Source organism: Haematobia irritans, chromosome 4 (genome assembly GCF_050003625.1).
Source record: "Haematobia irritans isolate KBUSLIRL chromosome 4, ASM5000362v1, whole genome shotgun sequence".
NCBI classification, from domain to species: domain Eukaryota; kingdom Metazoa; phylum Arthropoda; class Insecta; order Diptera; family Muscidae; genus Haematobia; species Haematobia irritans.
In genome coordinates, this window is record NC_134400.1 from 96418453 (window position 1) to 96443951 (window position 25499).

At 35.6% G+C, this 25499-nt stretch overlaps 1 pseudogene; it reads left to right on the forward strand.

Annotated features, from left to right (window-relative positions):
* The first annotated feature begins 12396 nt into the window (after positions 1-12396).
* On the forward strand, positions 12397-22538 carry LOC142235676 (innexin inx5-like; annotated as a pseudogene).
* Positions 22539-25499: the final 2961 nt, after the last annotated feature.

Genomic DNA, 25499 nt, shown 5'->3' on the forward strand with positions numbered 1-25499 from the left:
TATATAATGTACATATGTTTCATCCAACTAAAATTGTGTACATTGTGTTAGTATATGGTCTCTAACAATCATGAACAAATTGGTCCACATCGGTCCATAATTATATATAGCTTCCATATAAACCGATCCCCCGATTTGGCTTGCGGAACCTCTAAGAGAAGCAAATTTCATCCGATCCGGCTGAAATTTGGTACATGGAGTTGGTATATAATCTCTAACAACCATGAAAAAATTGGTCCACATCGGTCCATAATTATATATAGCCCCTATATAAACCGATCCCCAGATTTGGCCTCCGGTACCTTTTGGAAAGGCAAAATTTATCTGATCTGGTTGAAATTTGGTACGTGGTGGTAGTATATGATATTTAACAACCATGCAAAAAATGGTCCATATCAGTCCATAATCATATATAGCCCCCATACAAATCGATCCCTAGATTTGGTTTTGGAGCCACTTGGAGTAGCAAATTTCATCCGAGTCAGTTGAAATTTGGTACATTGTGCTAGTATATGGGTGTTAACAAGCATGCCTAACTAGGTCCATATCGGTCTATAGTTATATATGGCCCTCAGATAAATCGATCCCCAATCACACAAAAATTGATTCATATCAAGTTTATAATTGTATATAGCCCACATATAAGCGACCCCCACATTTCAATTCTGGCTCTCTACGTACCGTGCAAAAGTCCATATCGATTCGTAATTATTTGTAGACTTACCTATACATACCTTTCTTGTCTAATATATACCACGTATGGACTACTCACAATTTAGAAAACAATGTTAAGAAGTTTAAAGATACCACAACCCAAGTAATTCGATTGTGGATGACAGTCTTTCGTAGAAGTTTCTACACAATCCATGGTGGAGGGTACATAAGATTCGGCCTGGCCGAACTTACGGCCGTATATACTTGTTTTTTTTTTATACCCTGCGCCACACTGTGGAACAGGGTATTATAAGTTAGTGCATATGTTTGTAACACCCAGAAGGAGACGAGATAGACACATGGTGTCTTTGGCAATAATGCTCAGGGTGGGGCCCAAAGTCGATATAACCATGTCCGTCTGTCCGTCCGTCCGTCTGTGAACACATTTTTGTGATCAAAGTCTAGGTCGCAATTTAAGTTCAATGGCCTTCAAATTTGGCACATGTTCCTAATTTGGGTCGGAATAGAACCCTATTGATTTTGGAAGAAATCGGTTCAGATTTAGATATAGCTCCCATATATATCTTTCGCCCGATATGCACCAATATGGACCCAGCAGCCAGAGTTTTATACCGATTTGCTTGAAATTTTGTACAAACATAACACTTAGTCGTATAGTCAAGTGTGCAAAATTTGATTGAAATCGGTTCAGATTTAGATATAGCTCCCATATATATCTTTCGCCCGATATGGACTAATATGGTCCTAAAAGCTAGAGTTTTGGCCCAATTTGGTTGAAATTTTGCACAGGGAGTAGATTTAGTATTGTAGCTCATGTGTGCCAAATTTGATTGAAATCGCTTCATATTTAGATACAGCTTTCATATATATTTTTCGCCCGATATGGACTTATATGGCCCCAGAAGCCAGAGTTTTGGCCCAATTTGGTTGAAATTTTGCACTAGGAGTACAATTAGTAATATTGTCATGTGTGGCAAATTTGATTGAAATCGGTTCAGATTTAGATATAGCTGCCATATATATGTTTTTCTGATTTCGACAAAAATGGTAAAAATACCAACCTTTTTTTTTGTTAAATCGCCACTGCTTAGTCGAAAGTTGTAAAAATGACTCTAATTTTCCTAAACTTCTAATACATATATATCGAGCGATAAATCATAAATAAACTTTTGCAAAGTTTCCTTAAAATTGCTTCAGATTTAAATGTTTCCCATATTTTTTTTTACTAAAATTGTGTTTCACCCTAGTGCATTAGCCAACGTAAATTTTGAGTCTATAGATTTTGTATAAGTCTATCAAATTCTGTCCAGATCGAGTGATATTAAAATGCATGTATTTGGGACAAACCTTTATATATAGCCCCCAACCCATTTGACGGATGTGATATGGTATCGAAAATTTAGATCTACAAAGTGGTGTAGGGTATAATATAGTCGGCCCCGCCCGACTTTAGACTTTCCTTACTTGTTTTACATATATGTTTTGCATATATTCCAGATACGTTCGGAATATCCCGACAAGGTGTTCAACATTATATACTACTATATTAAATTTTTACTACGAAACTGTAAAGTGTGTCTTATAAAAGACTTAAAGTCAGAAAAGAACAGTGCTTGATATAAACGAAATGGACTGAGTTCAAATCATATATTATTTTTATACCCTGCGCCACACTGTGGAACAGGGTATTATAAGTGATCAAAGTCTAGGTCGCAATTTAAGACCAATCGCCTTCAAATTTGGCACATGTTCCTAATTTGGGTCAGAATAGAACCCTATTGATTTTGGAAGAAATCGGTTCAGATTTAGATATAGCTCCCATATATATCTTTCGCCCGATATGCACTAATATGGACCCAGCAGCCATAGTTTTACACCAATTTGCTTGAAATTTTGTACAAACATAACACTTAGTCGTATAGTCAAGTGTGCAAAATTTGATTGAAATCGGATCAGATTTAGATATAGCTCCCATATAAATCTTTCGCCCGATATGTACTTATATGGCCCCAGAAGCCAGATTTTTGGCCGAATTTGGTTGAAATTTTGCACTAGGAGTACAAGTAGTAGTATAGTCAAGTGTGCAAAATTTGATTTAAATCGGTTCAGATTTAAATATAGCTCCCATATATATCTTTCGCCCGATATGGACTAATATGGTCCTAAAAGACAGAGTTTTGGCCCAATGTGGTTGAAATTTTGCACAGGGAGTAGATTTAGCATTGCAGCTATGCGTGCCAAATTTGGTTGAAATCGATTCAGATTTAGATATAGCTCCCATATATATCTTTCGCCCGATATGCACTTATATGGACCCAGAAGCCAGAGTTTTATCCCGATTAGCTTGAAATTGTGCACAAGGAGTACGGATGGTAGTATAGTCATGTGTGCCAAATTTGATTGAAATCGGTTCAGATTTAGATATAGCTTCGCCCGATATGGACTTACATGGCCCCAGAAGCCAGAGTTTTGGCCCAATTTTCTTGAAATTTTGCACTAGGAGTACAATTAGTAATATAGTCATGTGTGCCAAATTTGATTGAAATCGGTTCAGATTTAGATATAGCTCCCTTATATATGGTTTTCTGATTTCGACAAAAATGGTCAAAATACCAACCTTTTCTTTATTAAATCGCCACTGCTTAGTCGAAAAGTTGTAAAAATGACTCTAATTTTCCTAAACTTCTAATACATATATATCGAGCGATAAATCATAAATAAACTTTCGCGAAGTTTCCTTAAAATTGCTTCAGATTTAAATGTTTCCAATATTTTTTTTTTACTGAAATTGTGTTCCACCCTAGTGCATTAGCCAACTTAAATTTTGAGTCTATAGATTTTGTAAAAGTCTATCGAATTCTGTCCAAATCGAGTGATATTTAAATGTATGTATTTGGGACAAACCTTTATATATAGCGCCCAACACATTTGACGGATGTGATATGGTATCGAAAATTTAGATCTACAAAGTGGTGCAGGGTATAATATAGTCGGCCCCGCCCGACTTTAGACTTTTCTTACTTGTTTTAATTGCAAAAATAAAAATTTTGTAACAAAAAAAGATTTTGGTATACAAGTTATAAATTTTCGAAGAAATTCCAAAACTTTTACAAAAGAAGAACGTGAAGTCGAGTATATATATAAATATTTTTCCATCGAATCCTAAGGTTAACGATAACCATTCAAAAGCACATTATATTTAACAACCAGAACATAAATTTATTTTGGTGTGAACAATTGTTTGCTAGCATGTAGCACTATTAATTTAGAAATACAAATAAATATGAATTTTTTAACGAATAATATTGTACTTAATTTAATTCTTAAGGCCGGTATAAAGTTGGCATTATCGCGTTAAAATATCCATGTTTACCCTTTTACTTTTCTTTAATAATTTATTTTAAGGAAAATAAACTTATTCAATTGTTGCTTTTGATCATTCCCCACCATGTTATAATACAAATTACCGAAAAAAAGTTATAATGTTATTCTGGTTTTACTGATTCGAGTTTTGGCGCTGAAATGAGAAATAATTTTAGCTGCAAAACCCGAACTCAATGCCCGCTTTTATTTTCGAAAAAATCCGTCAACTCCTCTTGGACTACTCATTAATAAAGACGAACTAATCTTTGTTTTTATAGATCTTACTGTTTAATTTTTCACTGTTTTCCCCTGTTTTCATTTTACTGTCACAACTCTAAAAAGAGTACACTGAAAAAAATATTGTCGTGAGGCCAAAGAGTTCATGTCCTTAAAATAAGACTACAAATTTTGCTTAGCTTAGAAGACGCATTTCTCTAATATAAAGTTTTTTCCCATGTTCAAAAGTCGATAAACTTTTCAATGAAGTCGTGTTGTCCTTATAATTAAGCGATTTGACTTGAAAATGGGTATCATAACATGAAAGAAAAAATTTTTGGACTAAGGGCAACTTGACTTTAATAATTCAGAAAAATTCTTTAAAATTAATGAAATTGTCTTTAAATTTGTTGCATTTTTGCATCTTGACTACAAAGCAAAAATTGTTAAAAAATGGGACATGTTTTTCAACACTTTATTTTAAAGACGATTTTTACTTGAAACATAGCATAATTTCTACCGGAAGTCTTGTTTTTAACGGAGTTTTTATAGCTATGAAAAATGCTGAAAAAGCGAAAAATTAAAATTTGCTTCATAGAGTTAAATACACAAAACCCACATTTAAAAGAGAATTGTGTCTTAAAAGTATCCTTACTTGAATTATCCGCTTCATTGGCTCGGAATCAATACCAAATTGTTAAAGTAGAGACACAATCTTTGGAACCGGACATGCTTTTTCTAGTGTATAGTGCCCTTTCGTTAGTTTTTATGAAGATCCCTTTAATTATCTTTGTTTGATACGTTCCGATTTGTTTTGACGAAACAAAAAAAAATTGTGCCCGTAATGCGAAAATGATAAACATAATCAAAACTCATGCTCTTTTTTTCAAATGTCTTTTCTCTTGGTTCCGAATGAATTTTCTCTCCGAATACTCATTTTAGTATTTTTACTTGAGCATATACAATTTTTGGCGAAGCCTTATATCACAACATATATATGTTTACTCCAAATTTGTAAATTTATACTTGTTTATATTCACACATAGTATTTTCCAATCTTTAATGAAATTTTCTTTGTGTATATATATTTTTAAAGCGCCAATTGGTTACTTTCATTATTTTACTTCCAGCATACACTTTATGTCTCTCTTTCTAAACACATATATGTTTATAGTCTATTTATAAATTAATATATGTTTGCATCCAAGCATATTATATTTACAAACATTTTATGTCCTAAACATAATATGTTCTAACATATTAACATATATGTCCCAAACATGTTAGGCTACACTGAAAAAACAGTGAACCCACCAGGAAGAAAAATTTCGGTTAATTTTAGAAAATTTTGAATATTTTTAGAAATTTTTAACTAAACAGTATAACAAACGCTGGCATCACGCCGATGTCATAAAAATAAGTAAATATTTTTCGACAAATTCAAGAAAATTTATTAGACATAATTAAGTTTTTTCACTTGTTAAAGAAAATTTTGTAGTTTGAAGGAAAAAATTGGAGTTCAAAATTGCAAGAATGTCTTTAGAAGTTCATGATCAACGAATTTGTAGTAAAATTTACAAATTTAAAGAAATATTAAACTATTTTTAGGAAGACACGAATTTAGTTAATCTTTATCCTTCATTTGTGTATATTTTTTTCCTCGGTTTTAGTTAATTTAACTAACGTACACAAAAAATTATTAGAGTAGAGGAAACTTTCTCCAAACATAATAATTCCATGAACTAAACGAAAGTAAAATTGGCTTTAGTGAAATAGAGAGTTCACTTTTTTTTGAGTGTAGTTTAAGAACATTATATGCTTGCACTTAAAAATATTGTGTTTAAAAATTTGAGTTCCAAACATATAATTTTTACACCCAAACATATGAAAAACAGTCTTTTTCGTCCGTGTACCACTATAAAAAAAATAATACCTGTATTTTGTGTAACAGTCAAAAAGCTAATTTTCATGGCATACTGCTAATCTCTTCAGATTATGTTATTTTATTATGTTATAGGTGATAAAGTAGATTTTTAATTTTTTTTTTACTTATACCACTTTCCAAATCACGGGCTCATATAGCTCTAAAATAAAAATATTGCCCGATTTCTTAAAATTTGGCTACGGTTTACCTCTCAAACCTATTGATACCCCATAAATATTTAAGTCTACAAATGCAGTAGGGATTCTTTCGGGTATGATATAGTCGGCCACAGTAATTTATTTATTTTGCATCCAAACTTCAGAATAAACGAAAAAATAGTATGAAAAAAGAATCTGGACCAATATGGAACCTATAATAAATTCATTTGTATCATAAGCTGTCCATTAGCGTAGCTAGACAATTTTCCTAGGGGTAGGCTGTCCATTACATCTCTTTTAAAGAGAACATGTTCTCTTTTTGTGTTCGTATCTTTTTGTTCACTCTCTTTTTTTGGTGCCGTATTCTTATGTCCAACAGTGCTCTTTATGTACTCTATTTCAAAAAAAACTCCTAGATTGATGGAATTTTATTTATTTAGTAGGAATTCGCCACAATTGTTCGCATCTAATTGTTTACTGGGTTAAGTCTGTTGACAAATTAAAGGCCGGAACACAATTGCAACGTTTCGACGTACTGCTTAAAAATTAGAAATATCTGAATTGAACGTACGACGTAAATACGCCAATACGTTGTCGTCGTCAATTGTGGGCGAGATCATAGGAACATGTGTGTTTTATTTTTGACAGCGTATTTTTTAATTTATTCTGTTTATTTTTTAAGAAAATGTGATTCTTTTTGTTTTTTTTTATTGTTTTATCATATATTTATTTCGTTGTTTCTATCATTAGAAACTATTATTATTTTAATTTTAACATCAATAAAATTATTAATTATTTAATAAAGAATTTTTTTATTGTAAACTCTTTTTTAGTAAAAATGTTCTCTTTCTTTAAAGCGAAAGTTCTCTTTTGAAAATTATCCATATGGAAACCCTACCTATAGCCCCCCTAGCTAAAAAGTAATGTACTGAAGTTATAGGTATGGGAGTTGCTATAAAGCTAAACTTCAAAAGCACTTCCAAAAATGTCGTCACAAAGAAGTTAATTATATTAACTACACAGGAAGTGTTTTAATTCAATTTTTTTATCTCGTTTTTTTATATTTTTAATGAGTATCTTTTGTTTCAAATGGGATAACAAAGTAAGAATTAACAAGTATATACAGCATTAAGTTCGGCCGGGCCGAATCTTAAATACCCACCACCATGAGCCAAATATTAGGGTTTCCTTCGAAATTTCAGGAGGGCTTGAGGATTTGAGGACACTTCCCGAAGATAAATTTAAAGATTTCACCTATGAGGACTATATCAGATTCTGGAATTATAAGAACCATTTTTGTTTGAGTTTTAGAGGAATCATTAACATCTCTTGTAAGCGTGCAAGAAAATTATAAAATAACGTCTTGTTTTGAAATCTTACATCTGTAGAAGTAAAATCTGGAAATTTTACATTGAGTTTCAAGCAATTTTCATGATCAGTGCGCCTTCTACACCCTCAAGAAGTGAAGTCGGTCTATATGGAGGCATTACCAAATGGACCGATAAAAACTTAATCCGATACACGTTTTTGTGAGCCTAAAATACCAGAATATTTACAATTTCAGGCAAATCAGATAAAAACTACGGTTTCTAGAAACACAAGGAGTTAAATCGGGAGATCGTTCTTATGGGGGCTATACTAAAATATGGACCGCTACTCACCGTTTTCGGCACACCTCTTTATGACCCGAAAATACCTCTAGATTTCCAATTTCAGGCAAATAGGATGAAAACTTCGGATTCTAGAAGCCCAAGAAGTAAAATCGGGAAATCGGTCTATATGGGGGCTATACCAAAATATGGACCGATACTCACCATTTTCGGCACACCTCTTTATGGTCCTAAAATACCTCTAGATTTCCAACTTCAGACAAATTAGATAAAAACTACGGTTTCTATAAGCCCAAGACCCCAAATCGGGAGGTCGTTTTATATGGGGACCATACCAAAGCATGGACCGATACTCACAATTTTTGGCACACGTATTTGTGGTCCTACAATACCTCTAGATTCCCAATTTCAGGTAAATTGAATGAAAACTGCCGTTTCTATAAGCCCAAGAAGTAAAATCGGGAGATAGGTCTATATGGTGGCTATACCAAAATATGGACCGATACTCACAATTTTTGGCACACGTATTTGTGGTCCTACAATACCTCTAGATTTCCAATTTCAGGTAAATTGAATAAGAACTGCGGTTTCTATAAGCCCAAGAAGTAAAATCGGGAGATAGGTCTATATGGGAGCTATACCAAAACCTGGACCGATACTCACCATTTTTGGCACACCTCTTTATGGCCATAAAATACCTCTAGATTTCAAATTTCAGGCAAATTGGATAAAAACTACGATTTCTATAAGCCCAAGACCCCAAATCGGGAGGTCGGTTTATATGGGGACTATATCAAAACCTGGACCGATATAGCCCATCTTCGAACTTGACCTGCCTGCAGACAAAAGACGAGTTTGTGCAAAATTTCAGCACGATTGCTTTATTATTGAAGACTGTAGCGTGATTACAACAGACAGACAGACGGACATCGTTATATCGTCTTAGAATTTCTCCCTGATCAAGAATATATAAACTTTATATAGTCGGAAATCGATATTTCGATGTGTTACAAACGGAATGACAAACTTATTATACCCCCGTCACCATTCTATGGTGGTGGGTATAATAAAATGATACTAATTATTTAAATTATGTCGAAAAATGCTAATTGTAGTATTTTTTTAATCAAATCGACTAAAACTCAGACTAAACAAAATAATAAAGGTACTTTAGTTATTAAACAAAACATAAATTTAGGAAGTTAAATCATAAATTCAACCATTTCATAAATATCAGAATTTAAACGTTCACTTATATATGTTAAAACTAAAACTATGTATTACCATCGGCAACTTCTATCATGAAAGTTTTAGCGGAACTTTGTGCGGTCGTATTTACTTGTTTATTATTATCCAAAAGCAATGGAAAATCGTAAATAGGTTTTTAAATTCTGGGGGACTAAAACTTTTCTGGGGGGTCTAAGCCCCCTCCACAGAGGCCTTTCTACGCTTATGAAGCTGTCTCTGCAATTGTCGGTCCAGGCTAATGTGTTTTGTAATTTTACCCTTGCATTTATGGTACATAAATATTATGACCACTAATATGCAACATCATATGGAATAATGTAGCAGACCTTGGCCTGGTGTTCAAGTGTGTGAGAATCAATGTGAAAAAAAAGAATAATTCAAAATATTCCACAATGATAACAGTGGCGGCGGCGACGATGGTATCACTAAAACATCCTCTTGATCACAAAGACAGTGAAACAATCAGCTCTGAAGTATATGTCACAGAAGTCCATCTCACCCCACCAAACCACAGGGAGAAGAGAAAGAAAATAATGAGACCTGTTACTACAAGCTTTGAGGTCCTGGTGAATGTGACCAATGCACGCTATTTTGGAAAGGAAGCGATTCAATCGACACAAACACCGTTACCGCCTCTACCACACATAAGCATGGCTTTCGCGGTCTGAATCTTCTGTTCTGGGGGCTGCTTTGTAGAGTTGCAGTGGTGCAATTATAAAAACCGCCGACAAATACCGATAAAACTGAGATGACAAAATCCAAGCAACAACAAACAAACAAATCCAAAAGATGCAATGACAAAAATTGCAAGACAAAAATTGATGCGAGGGAACGTGCGCCCGCAGCCGTTTCAAGTTTGCCGCCATTTATATGCAATCAAAATGAAAAGACTCCGACTCGATTCCAGGCCAAATTGAAATAAAATTGTGTGCTGTTGATGTTGGTGGCAGTGGTGGTGATGGTTACGATGCAAGAGACCGAACGATGAACTATGACGGGAGGATGTAACATCGAAAATTCGATTAAACACCACCATCACCAAAAGCCATAGTGGTAGCAGGATCAGCCCCAATAGTCCCAAAGAACACCGACTACATTTAAAACAATTCCCAATAAATGTGTATGGGCCAATATATGTGGCTGCTGTGCTCCAAGGAACTACAAACAGAAGCAATAGCAATACTAGTGTTGTGTGTCAGTCACCTCCTTCCCCTCCTACTGCCAACCATCCTACTCTACCCCACAACGGCAGATCGTCAACATTGAAGTTAATCGAAAATTGAATGTTTAAAAGTTGATATTTGCTAGCATTAAAAGCCGAAATTATATTACTTTTGTTTATTGTCACAAACGGACACTTATTGACGACTACCACGATGGAGGATCTGCTCTTCCCTCATGCCGACCAAAACAAAAAGGTATATTGATATCCAAAAGCGAAACGCGACTGGCTTTATTCACAAACAACTACAAGACGCTGATCAAGTTGATGACAAAGCTAACTATGATGAGAATGATGAAACTGATATTTTGCTAGAAAAAGACCACGCCAAGTTCGTTGGTGGGGATATATCAAAAGTCTTAACAAATCCAAGTAGAAAGCAAACGATGAAAATTGATCGCCTTTTTTGACAAAAAACATATACGGCCGTAAGTTCGGCCAGGCCGAAGCTTATGTACCCTCCACCATGGATTGCGTAGAAACTTCTTCTAAACACTGCCATCCACAATCGAATTACTTGGGTTGCGGTAATTTTTGCCGATGACAAGGTATCTTAAAACTTCCTAATATCGTAATATATACGACGTAGTCCATACGTGGTATATATTAAACATAAAATGGCCGACTAAATACGTATATAATTAAGTTTGACAAAATTTTCTATAGAAATAAAATTTGACAAAATTTTCTATAGGAATAAAATTTCAACAAAATTTTCTATAGAAATAAAATTTTGACAAAATTTTCTATAGAAATAAAATTTTGCTAGATTATTTTTGCTCGAGTGGCAAGCATGATTATGAACCGATATGGACCAATTTTTGTTGATCGGATGAAATTTGCTTCTCTTAGAGGATCCGCAAACCAAATCTGGGAATCGGGTTATATAAGGGGGCTATATATAATTATGGACCGATATGGACCAATTTTTGCATGGTTGTTAGAGACCATATACTAACACCACGTACCAAATTTCAGCCGGATCGGATGAAATTTGCTTCTCTTAGAGCAATCGCAAGCCAAATTTGGGGGTCCGTTTATATGGGGGCTATACGTAAAAGTGGACCGATATGGCCCATTTACAATACCATCCGACCTACATCAACATCAACTACTTGTGCCAAGTTTCAAGGCGATAGCTTGTTTCGTTCGGAAGTTAGCGTGATTTCAACAGACGGACGGACGGACATGCTCAGATCAACTCAGAATTTCACCACGACCCAGAATATATAAACTTTATGGGGTCTTAGAGCAATATTTCGATGTGTTACAAACGGAATGACAAAGTTAATATACCCCCATCCTATGGTGGAGGGTATAAAAAGAACGATTAAATATGTATATAATTCAGTTTGACAAAATTTTCTATAGAAATAAAATTTTGGCAAAAATTTTTTTGTAGAAATAAAATTTTTACAAAATTTTCTATAGAAATACAATTTTGACAATATTTTCTATAGAAATAAAATTTTGACAAAAAATTCTATAGAAATAAAGTTTTGACAAAATTTTCTATTGAAATGAAATTTTAACAAAATTTTCTATAGAAATAACATTTTAACAAAATTTTCTATAGAAATAAAATTTTGTCAGGTTATTTTTGGCTCGAGTGGCAACCATGATTATGAACCGATATGGACCAATTTTTGTGTGATTGGGGATCGGCTATATATACCTATAGACCGATATGGACCAATTTTGGTAGAGTTGTTAGCGCCCATATACCATATACTAACACGATGTTCCAAATTTCAACCGGATCGGATGAAATTTGCTTCTCTTAGAGGCTCCGCAAGCCAAATCTGTTTATATGGGGGCTATATATAATTGTGGACCGATGTGGACCAATTTTCGCGTGGTTGTTAGAGACCATATACCAACACCATATACCAATTTTCAGCCGGATCGGATGAAATATGCTTCTCTTAGAGGCTCCGCAATCCAAATTTTGTGTACTGCAAGGAATGTCCGCTAAAACACGTTTTTTTCCTTTAATAAAATTGTCTTACATTAGAAAATATAATTTTTCCTGAACAAATCTTTGTAAAATCTTTGAAAGACCATGTATGACACAGTGAAGCCTCTATCAAAATATTTACAATTTAAGTCTGTTAGAATATATGATTTGATCTTTACGTTGCATTCCAAATGCACGGTGGTCATATTATTGACATGTACACTGTATTCTCCTTTCTGCCAAACAATATTTTGGAGAACCAATCAATTGTATTAGTGACGAGAAGCAGTTGGATTATGTGAATTCCTATTGCTGGACTATGGGAACATATATTTTGAGTTATTACGATATAGAAGAATATTTTGCGTCAAACAGTACCAAACTCGTAGATCGGATGAAGGCAATGGAAATAGCAGAAGGAGTTGGACCAGAAATTATTAATAAATCTGAACATGTATACATGCGCTGCTATCAATGGGTTGTTATTGTATAGCTTATCCAGTCATTTGTCTTTTATTTTCCATCGCTCCTATGGAAAATTTGGGAGGGTCAGCGATTAAATGAATTATGCTCTGGTATTGGGTCTTCTTTATTACCCGATGATACTTATTTGTCAAGTTTGCTGACATATTTCAGCCCCGATTATAAAGATGTACATTTCTGTTATATGTTATTGCTCGATATATCTTCTGCGAGACACTTAATTTTGCTATAAGTACAGGGTGATCCGGTCAAAATTTGGTCAATATAAACTTGACGTATTTCTTTCAATTTTGCATTTAAAAACCTGAACACCCCTCATTTTGAAGGTGTGTGTGTGTAGAATGTTGCTCCTATTTTGATTTTGGAATTCACTCTTCAGTTGTCAAAATGCCGTCCAAGCAAGAAGAGCAGCGTATCAAAATTTTGCTCGCGCATCTCGAAAATCCGAGCTACTCGCACGCAAAGCTGGCAAAATCGCTAAAAGTTGCCAAATCAACCGTTACAAATTTAATTAAAGTGTTTGGGGAACGTTTGTGGACAGCCAGGAAGTCTGGATCGGGGGAAATCGAAAACCGGAAGCCGCTGAGATGACAAAGAGAGTTGCCGGTAGTTTCAAGCGAAGCCCTAACCTCTCTCTCCGAGATGCCGTAAATAAGCTGGGTGTATCGTCTACAACCGTGCATCAAGCCAAAAACGAGCCGGACTATCGACTTACAAGAAGGTAGTGACTCAAAATCGCGATGATAAACAAAATACGACGGCCAAAGCGCGATCCCGGATGCTGACGAAGTTTGACTGCGTGGTAATGGACGACGAAACCTACGTCAAAGCCGACTACAAGCAGCTTCCGGGACAGGAGTTTTATACGGCAAAAGGAAGGGGAAAGGTAGCAGATATTTTCAAGCACATAAAACTGTCAAAGTTCGCAAAGAAATATCTGGTTTGGCAAGCCATCTGTACCTGTGGCTTGAAAAGCAGCATTTTCATAGCTTCCGGGACTGTCAACCAAGAAATTTACGTGAAAGAGTGTTTGAATAAACGTCTGCTGCCTTTCCTGAAGAAACACGGTTGTTCCGTACTATTTTGGCCGGATTTGGCATCTTGCCATTACGGTAAAAAGGCCATGGAGTGGTACGCCGCCAACAACGTGCAGGTGGTTCCCAAGGACTAGAACCCTCCCAACACGCCAGAGCTCCGCCCAATTGAGAATTATTGTCAAGCGGAACCTAAAGAAGACCAAAAAACTGCTAAGGACGAGCAGCAGTTCAAGGCGAACTGGCTTTCTGCGGCGAAGAAGGTGGACAAGGTGGCTGTACAAAATCTGATGGCAGGTGTCAAGCGTGAGGCCCGGCAATTCGGATTTGGAAAAGGGAAAGCCTAACTGAATATTTTTCCTGAATTTTATACTAATTGAACTTGGAAAAGAAATTTAATTTGATTTTTTAAATAAACGATTTCACCGATTTACACGCGTTTTCCCTTGACCAAATGTTGACCGTATCACCCTTTATAATCAACATATTGTTCGTGGATCTATTTTTTAATGGATTTTGGGCAAAATATACACAGAAAAAAATTTCCGTAGTTAAACAAACGCTAAATTTAACTTATTTTTATTGGAAAAAAATTATTTGCTTGTAGTTAAATTTTATAATTTTTATCGAAATTTTCCACAGCTTAATGAAATCTTACTTTTTTTAAGTATGTCTCAAAAATTTTATGAACTAAACGTGAATATAAAATTCAATGACCGTACATATAAGTTCAATATGAACTAAAACAAATGAAAATTTTCGTACGATTCCCAAAAAAAAAATTTTTTTGACAAAATTTTTTTATAGAAATAAAATTTTAACAAAATTTTCTATAGAAATAATATTTTAACAAAATGTTCTATAGAAATAAAATTTTGGCAGATTATTTTTGGCTCGTGTGGCAACCGGAGATTAAATCTGGGGAACGGTTTATATGGGGGCTATATATAATTATGGACCGATATGGACCAATTTTTGTGTGATTGGGATCGGCTATATATAACTATAGACCGATATGGACCAATTTTGGTATGGTTGTTAGCGGCCATATGCCATATACTAATACCATGTTCCAAATTTCAACCGGATCGGATGAAATTTGCTTCTCTTAGAGGCTCCGCAAGCCAAATCTGGTGATCGGTTTATATGGGGGCTATATATAATTATGGACCGATGTGGATCAGGTTTTGCGTGGTAGAGACCATATACAAACACCATGTACCAAATTTCAGCCAGATCGGATGAAATAGGCTTCTCTTAGAGGCTCCGCAAGCCAAATCTGGGGATCCGTTTATATGGGGGCTATACGTAAAAGTGGACCGATATGGCCCATTTGCAACACCATCTGACCTACATCAATAGCAACTACTTGTGCCAAGTTTCAAGTCGATAGCTTATTTCGTTCGGAAGTTAGCGTGATTTCAACAGATGGCCGGACGGACATGCTTAGATCGACTCAGAATTTCACCACGGCTCAGAATATATTTATATACTTTATTTATAAAAGGAATCACTTTTGGTTTATACTGGTAAGTTATTATTTTAAAATTCCATGTAAGTTTTTGATTACCGGTATTACTGGAAGAATCACTAGTGCTTACCCAGTTTTTCCTGAGTAGCCTTCATATAAGCCGATCAATTACAAAAGTGACGCAATCCATGGCGTAGAGTACTAGAGGTGTGAACGTGACACGAAGTGGTCGTGACTCACGATGATTTTCGTCACTCACGCTGATGGCAACGGTGTGCGTGTGTGTGAGCGTGATAAATCAACCACACGCACAGAAAAACATGTTTGGACATGGTTGCCGCATCCATTTAATGCTTATCTAGAGTATGTAATTGTCGCGAAAACCATGTATTTTGTCTTTGTAAAAATAATTTTCGAGCGGAGAGAAATATATGTTGGCAATAAGCATTTAAATGCTTCTCAAATTCCGCAAACATATTATTTAAATGATAGAATTTGAGACCATTACATGGTCGGGAAAATCATGTACCTGACCATTCAATTTTTTTACTTTTTTGCAGAGACAAAAGTATTTTTATAGGTTACGTATAGACATGTGTAGAACCATTACATGGCCATAAAGACATTGTTTTCAATTTAATTTTTTAATTTTTTTGCAGCGAAAAGGATTTTATAAAAACATTTTGCGCGTCAGTCGTGTGGTGATTGTTTCTTGGAATGGACGGAGAATAAAGAATTACTGTGTTTTGTGTTAATTTATTTATTCAAAAGTGGCACGTGGTTTTATGTGAAAACAAAAAAAGGGAAGTGTAATTGAAAAAATGTACCTGTTTTTTGTTCTGCATTTTGCTATGTGATATAATTTATTTTTATTTGCAGTTACATGATGTCTGCGTTGATACATTTGATGGGCATGAAGTAAATATGGAATGATTACTTATTGTTGAAATTGAACCAAAATAGAGTGTGTACAAATATGTGATGTTTGCTTGCACGACATTATAAATACAAACAATGAATTAATTTATAAATAAATAAAAACAAATAAATAAAGTTCATTTTGTGTTTTCTTTTCTCAAGTGGCGTCCTTTTTTCGACGACGAAAGAAGTTTTTTTCATAAAGATCAAAACATTTTAGGTTGTGGCCATGCTCTTTTAACTGGAAGAAGAACATTTTTGACGAATACCATAACATTTTAGATTGTGATCATTGTATTTTGATTCTAACAAAATTCTTTTTATCAATATAATAACATTTTAGATGAGGACAACTTTATTTTTCTTAGAACCATGTTCACTGAGCCAACATGGTTGCGGGTGAAAATGTTACATGGTCGCCGCAAAAATAGCTCTAATCATATTATTTTGCCCTTCGAATATGATTGTGGCAATCATGTTTCTTCTCTGCGTGCAAATGTCGTGCATGAGTCACGAAAATAATATCTTCGTGAGTGTGTGTGAGTACCGAATTTCGGAAAAATACACTCACGAAAATAATCCCGCTCACGTACATAAAACTCTTTCCAGTTGAATTCATTTCCAATTTTAGTAACACCTACACCCAGAGAAGGAATATGATCACCTCAAACATGTTTCAAGAGCACCATGTTACATTTTTACAGCGACCATGTAGCATTTTAGACGCAAAAATATTCTTTTCTCGTCAAACATAACATGCTTTCCGAAATCAGATACATAATTTCCGAGAAAAGAACATGGTTTCGACGAACATGCAACATATTTTCCGTGAAAAAGTAACATTTTGCTCTTGGAACATGGTTGGGGTGATCATATTCCTTCTCTGCGTGTAGGGTGTTAAGAGTTTAACAACGCTCTCGATTTTAATAATGGTCATCTTTTCAGTCAGGTCCTTCAGGTAAATTACTCATAAAATTATTCGTGAGTCATGATATTTTTGGTGAGTCTCGACATTTCAAATTGTGAGTGCGAGTCTTTAATAGATTTTCGTGCGTGAGTGTGCGCGAATAAAATATTACTCACGTGCGCACGTATAGAGAACCATTTAAATTATGAATATATCTGCCAAATGTCTATGCAAAAACATGATCATGCAAAATGTCAAATAATAGATTCGGATATCGACCGAATTTTCATAAATATGTCAAAGATTATTTCATAATATCTTTCTTTTTACTTCTATGTGATGATGATAAATTTGAAAATTCTACAATTTGTATTGATAAAATTTTTGAACAATTTTCCATTCTTACGAGACCCCTCGCACAATCAATTGATCGACCTGTTAAAACGATTGAAGTGTGCGCTTTTTCAAGTTCATTGCAAATTCTGCCCAGCAAAAATAGTGATTCAAAACAAGTACAGGGTGGTTAATATGTAATGGAACAAAGTAAAGCGCTATATTTTATACCCTCCACCATGGGTACTAACTTTGTATACATACTTTGTCATTCCATTCCATCTGTCCGTCTGTGGAAATCACGCTAACTTGCGAATGAAACAAGCTATCGACTTGAGACTTGGTATAAGTAGTTGTTATTTATGTAGGTCGAGTGGTAGTGTACGTTTTGCCATATCGGAGCACTCTTACGGAGCCTTCGGGAAGAACAAGTTTCATCCGATCCGGTTGCAATTCGGTGTAAAAAATATATATTTGGAATTCAAATTTTTTAACACAATTTTTTTTTTGAGGGTGTATATGCCCTCTAACCAGTGTTGCCAGGTAATTTTTGATTCTTCCCCCCAAATCTTAAGAAAAAAACCCCCAAATTGGTCTAGACTTTTTTCAAAAACCCCCAAAAATTTTAAGTATGTAAATAATACAAAAAAGGTCTAAAATTTTGTTAAAAATCCTGTAGTGATGCACTTAAAAAATTAAATTTAACACAAATATATAAATTGAAAGAAGATTTTTTCTGAGGAACAAAATTTTAGACAAAATAAGTTTTTTTTTATGCTAAAAATGTTCTTTTGAAGTAAATAAGAATCATTAGATAAAATCATTACACCACTTGTCACAAATTCGGGTTCGATTCCTACTTCGACCGAACATCACAAAGTTTTTATCGGCGGATTATCCCACCTCAGTAATGCTGATGACATTTCTGAGAGTTTCAACGCTTCCCCAGGTGGTTGCACTGCAATGTGGAACTCCGTTCGGACTCGGCTGTAAAAAGGAGGTCCCTTTACATTGAGCTTAACTTGGAATCGGGCAGTGAAACGAGAGAAGTTCACCAGTGTAGTATCACAATGGCCTGAATAGTCTAAGTGAGCCTGATACATCGGGGTGCCACCTAACCTAACCTTGTTTTTAATTGTATCAAATATTAAAAATGTCCCTTCAACAGATGCGTTTAAAAAAGAATGTCATTGCATACGTGCTTGTATTTTTAGGAACATGGGTTGACTTCCCTTATTTTTTCCTCAAAATTCATGCCAGAATTCTTCCAAATTTTGTTGAGAATTGCTCCACTTTATAAGATCTAAGATATTTTTTTACCCCCAAAAATCCCCCCAAATAAATGTTACCCCTAAAAATCCCCCTAAACGTATAAAAAACCTCTAAATTTGGGGGGGAAACCCCCAACCTGGCAACACTGCCTCTAACAACCATGCAAAAATTTGTGCATATCGACCCATATAAACCGATCACCAGATTTGAACGGAACCTTTGGTAAAATATGTTCTCAAAAGCAGAATATTTTTTAATTTTCTAAAAAACTTCCATGGAAAAGAAAAATCTCTGCTGAGGTGAACTTTTTTATTTTATTCTATTGATGTTCGCTATTGCACCATTTATTTTCAACGTAGCGCATTTTCCAAGCCTTTTCCATAATGTTTGTGGAACAACTTCAATCTTTGTTTGTTGGGTGGTGGTATACACGACCATTGTCGATTGCGCCGGCGTACACATCATTACAGAGCGACCATGTGTTATATTCCAACGATAACAATGAAAATTGGTTGAAGGAAGATTAGTGGTATTGATGGTTGTTGGTTTTGGCCAAAATTTTTGATACAGTCATCGTGGTGGCGGTGGCCAGTAGTTAGTACAAAACTCTAGTTACATGTTGTCTAGCGCAGAAGTGGCTATAAAGTCCAAAACAATTTCTGAGACGCCGCCACAATCTCACTGTCACTTTGATTCTATTGATACATACATGGCTATCACAATTCTCGCTAGGACATTCACTCGCCTTTTGATTGTAGTTAAGCGAAGGGAAAATTAAATCCAATAATAGAATAAAAATAAAAACAACGTATTAGAAGTGGAGGCTGCAGTCACCCATGACGACAGACAATACAAACATCGCCGACATACAAATAAAATGTTGACAATCTTTTGACAACTGAAAATCTATACCAGTCGGTCGGGTGGACAAGAAACACAATCTGAAAAGTTTGCAGATTCATGGTCTAAGGCAGTTGTTTAAGGATTGGGAGAGGGGTTATAATTCCAGAAAATTCACCTAAATACGCAACATTTCGCCGAATTATAATCGCTTGTATTTGAATCAATACTATATAGCTTACAAACACAAAATATGTCAAAAACAAGAAATGGCAGATAATGGACTTAAGAATAGATTAGTATCAATAAAATTCACACCCGAAATTTAATTTTGGTAATATAATTGACATTCAAACACTCTGTAGGTCATTATTGATTCCACCTAGAAAAGTAATTGAACGTTTGGCAACCACTCTATACTACTCCGCGAGCAAAATAAAACCTCCGTCTCTTTGTGGGGGGACCTCCCTCTTGCCCGACTTTTGGAAATTAAACTTAAGTTCTTCGATTTGTTAGAATTTTTCAGTGAAGTTTAAGTGTGGTTTTTCGATAAATATCCGTTACTTTCTTTTCCGATATTCGGTCGGGGAGGGGGATCTCCCATTTGTCCGACTTTTTTATAGTAAAGCAAAAAAGGTAAACTTCTCTGATTTACATATATGAAATTAATATGGGGTGCTTTCTTGATATTTGTACAGAAATATTGGAGAACAGTTATCCGATTTTCTTAATACATTCATAGAAGGTTGAGGTTGAACTCTAGAAAAAAAATCGGCTTCTATATTTCTCGATAATTGGTCAGGGAGGAGTCCTAACCTTTGCCCAACTTTAGGTTAGATTAGGTTAGGTGGCAGCCCGATGTATCAGGCTCACTTAGACTATTCAGTCCATTGTGATAACACATTGGTGAACTTCTCTCTTATCACTGAGTGCTGCCCGATTCCATGTTAAGCTTAATGACAAGGGACCTCCTTTTTAAAGCCGAGTCCGAATGGCGTTCCACATTGCAGTGAAACCACTTAGAGAAGCTTTGAAATCCTCAGAAATGTCACCAGCATTACTGAGGTGGGATAATCCACCGCTGAAAAACTTTTTGGTGTTCGGTCGAAGCAGGAATCGAACCCACGACCCTGTGTATGCAAGGCAGGCATGCTAACCATTGTATCACGGTGGCTCCTAACTTTATTTTATAGTAAAGCAATGCAATTAATGGAAGATTGATGTTGACCTCTGGACAAAATCCGCTTTGAGGTAAGGTAGCGATGAGCTCTAAATGGGAACTTGGGACTTAATTTTTTAATTAGCCCGGGAGGGAGAGCTACATCCAAAATTTCGCAGGAAATGTGGAGGATTATTAAATATTTTGGGGATAAGGTGCCACCTTACCAGGACTGTTCGTAAAGTATATTAAGAAAAATATCTTCCATTTTTTTTTGAAATTCATGTGATGTACTTCCCGATACCGTTAAAACTTCACTAATGCTGAAAATAATGTTTTGGGTGTGTCTTCTCCTTTCAGATGTTTTTAAGTACACGTTTCTGTTTGGTTTCTGTGGCGAAATTATGTGAAATCAATGAGTGCTGGCTATTCTATATTAAAGTTTCTTGAACCCAAAACATGGACCGATACACATCATATTCGGAACATCTACTTGTGGACCTAAAATACCTTCAGATTTCCAATTTCATGCTAATCGGATAAAAATTTCGGTTTATAAAAGCTCAAAAAGCAAAATCGGGAGATCGGTCTATATGGGGGCTAAACATGGACCGATACACACCATATTCGGTATGGCTATGTGTGATCTCAAAATAGCACTAGATTTTCAATTTCGGTCAAATTGGATCAGACTACGGTTTCTAGAAGCCAAAGACCCCAAATCGGGTGGTCGGTTTACAAGGGGGCTATATCAAAACCTGGACTGATATAGCTCATCTTCGAGCTTGACCTGCTAGTAGACCGAGAACTAATCGTTTATCGTGTATATATAATAATTGACCAATATGATCCATACTGGCCACCCACGTCACTGCTAATTTTCGTAGGGTTGCTGGAGGGTATACCACCATTACGCACTAAATTTCAACTGGATCGGATGAACTTTGTTCTTCCAAGAGTCTTGGAAAGTCAAATCTGGGGATCGGTTTATATCGGGGCTTGATATAATTATGGACCGATATAGACTCAAAATTTCATCACGACTCAGAATATACCATATGGGGTCTGAGATAGAGGTGTGCACGTAAAAAAAATATTATACAGAAGGTCACACACACATACAAAAAACTGAAGGGTGGTAGAACTCACGAAAACAAAATCAGTTTTTATGCACGAAAAGACACGATCGAGCTGTCGTGCCACACGAAAAATCGATCCATTCAAGAAAATTTTAGTGATTCGCCATTGAGTCGCATGTAAAGTTTGGTGCGATTAACGCCCTTTTTCATTTAGCTCCATTTGGTTTTAATTGCCAGGTAAAAGAAAGTAAATTGAAGATATCATAGGTATCACTAAAATTGTAAGCGAATTCAACTCGTAAGTTTTAGTAAATTCGTGAACGGGATTATTTTCCGAAATTTGTTATTCACATACACCCACGAAACGATTATTTTCGTGATTCAAGACAATTAGTTGGTTAATAACGCACACTAACGCCGTTGTCATCAGCGTGACTTACGACGACTTTTGGCTGTAACTACTTGTCAATATTGTATGTTGTGAAAATACTTTCTAATTTCTTTAGAACTGCCATTGTTTTATGTAAAACAGTTAAATTTGTGGTCTTCAAATCTTCGAAGTACAATTTGGACGATGGTAATAATGACTTTCTGACTAAATCAACCCAAAGATGGATGATAGAAGTTGCGGTTATGCTTTCCAAGTATAATAAATCGCAGCAAGTGTAGTCAGCAAAAATACTCACCATAATCGGCCAAAGCCCGAGAGCTGTACTCCCGTGTATTAGTCATGAGACTAATAGCAACGCTTGAATCATTGGCCAAAAGTTGAAGCACATCATTGTGTGGCATTTGTTAAATGGTAAAAGTGGCCAAAACGTTTAGATCGATTGGGGTGCTTTAGCAAGCGTTTAACCCTATGAACTTTGCGATTTTTTTTTGCCTGTACTCCTTCATGCATTGTGTTTTGGCAAAGCCTATGTGGTGAAGTGAATGCACGCATGCGCATCAGCCTGCGCTGGAAAGACGAGTGTTAGGAGCGTTGTTGCAAAATGCCGTCTATCATGTTTAGCACGTGTTTAGTTTCTGTTACACCAACTGTGGGGCAGTGATAGTTGCTGATGATAACTTTCCCAAAGACCAGAGAGTTGCATTACCACGCAATGCCATTTGCTAACAAGCCAATCGTTTTCTATCCCCCGGCATTTGACTAAATAAGAATTCTGGCTATTTGTTTGGTCCTGTTGTAGCCACTTGTGTTGACGTTTCGTTAGTAAATGATAAACTCGCTAATAATTCACCAGAATTATGTGACTGTTCGATGGTCTGTTTTTCTGTTTATATGCCCATCCAAATTCTTCTCTCCGATTTTGTCTCGATCATAAATAATGCGATTGCGTATCATGTCTTCTATTGTTTTCTGTTGTCACATCACCCAACCATTTAGTTAGCCGGCATCCATCCAACTGTCCACCGGGCGACAATAGATCATCTTTCATAGTTGGTTTGCTGGTTAATTTTGTTGTAACCAAATCGGTGCTTGAATGGTATTGCTGCCTGTTGTGCTGTCTCCGCGTAACTAGATATCATTTACAATGGTAACAGTGGAACATTTTTGCTATAAGCAGAGAATTTTTGAGTTTTTTTTAGGAAAAAATACTTTCCTATCAAACAAAATTTTAGACGACAAAGGAGCCGATACATTTTTTTTTGCGGTAAAAAGTTTGTTTGGAAGAACTCTATACAATTTTGTGATGCACATATACTTTTGTTTGCGGCAAAATTGTTGCTTTCTCGCCAATCATATACATGGTTTGGGAGCCACCGTAGTGCAGTGGTTAGCATGCCCGCCGTACATACACAGTGTCGTGGGTTAAAACCCAGTTTCGAACAAACACCACAAAGCTCTTCAGCGGTGGATTATCCCATCTCAGTAATGCTGGTGACATTTCTGGGTGTTTAAAAGCTTTTCTAAGTGGTTTCACTGCAATGTTGAACACCGTTCGGACTCGGCAATAAAAAGGAGGTCCCTTGTCATTGAGCTTAACATAGAATCGGGCAGCACTCAGTGATAGGAGAGAAGTTCACCACTGTGGTATCACAATGGACTGAATAGTCTAAAATATCGGGCTGCCACTATACCTAACCTAACCATGGTTGCCGACATCAGATACACAACTTCCGAGAAAATAACAAGGTTGCGACAAACATGTTACGTGTTCCCCGTCCAAAGATAACATTTTGCTTTTGAAACATGTTTGAGGTGATCATATTCCATCTCTGGGTGTGGAAGAGCCAATCTCATCCAATCTAACGCAAGCAATTCGATTGTGGATGATAGTCTTTAGTAGAACTTTGTATGAAATTCACATAAGATTCGGCCTGGCCGTATATACTTGTTAATTTTCAAATCTAATTTCATCTTCCTTATATCTCTCACATCCATTTATTTACCTATCACTACTTCCCTTCTTTAATACAACGAATGTACAAGCAAATGTAGAACAACATAGATGCAAACGTCTGATGTTCAGTTTCGAAGGGGGCTATATCAAAATCTGGTCTAATATAGCCCAATTGGATTTGATTGCAGACAAAAACGAGTTTTGTTCAGGTTAAAAGGACACGGCCACTATATAAGATGTAATGATTTTAAACAAAACAGTTTTCGATCTTTCTTCCAAATTATAATAAAAAATAATAAACAAGTATATACAGCCGTAAGTTCGGCCAGGTCTAATCTTTTGTACCCTCCACCATGGATTGCGTAAAAACTTCTAGTAAAGGCTGTCATTCACAATCGAATTGGATTCAAGTAACACTTGCCGATGACAAGGTATCTTAAAACTTCTTAACATCGCCTTCGAATTGTACGTTAGTCTATATGAGATATATGTTAGACAAAAAAGACAGATTAAATACCTACACCCTCAAAAAAAATCGCTTCTGTAACATATACCCCAAACACATTTTGCTTCAAGCATATATATTTTTAGGATTGGTCCAAACAAAATATTGTTTGTTCAAACATATTATGTTTCACCTTAGGACATACACTGGTAGGAAAAGAAAAAATTAATGAAATTTTCCTTGTGTATATATATTTTTAAGGCGCCAATTGGTTACTTCCATTCTTTTACTTGCAGCATACTCTCTAAATCTCTCTTTCTAAACACATATATGTTTATAGGCTATTTCCAAATTAATATATGGTTGCATCTATTATATTTAAAAACATTTTATGTGCGAAACAGGTTATGCTAGTTTATGAACTTGCTTGCACTTAAAAATGTTGTGTTAAAAAATTTGAGTTCCAAACATACGTCTGATGTTCAGTGAAATATGGAGGTTTATATTGGAGATATACGTAAAAGTGGTCCGATATAGCACATTTGCAATACCAACCGACCTACATCAATAGCAACTACTTGTACCAAGTTTCAAAAGACAGACGGGCGAGTGGGCATCGCTAGATGGCCCAGAATTTCATCACAACCCAGAATATATATATTTCATGGAGTCTAGATCAATATTAATAAAGGCCCATCCTATGGAGGGTATAGAAAACCCAAGTATATACGGGTTAAAGTTCGACCAGGACGAATCTTATGTACCCTCCACAGTTTTTCTTCGAACGGTCCCAACGCCCCCTTTCCCGTGAGCGCTCCATCACTATAATATAGGGACAAC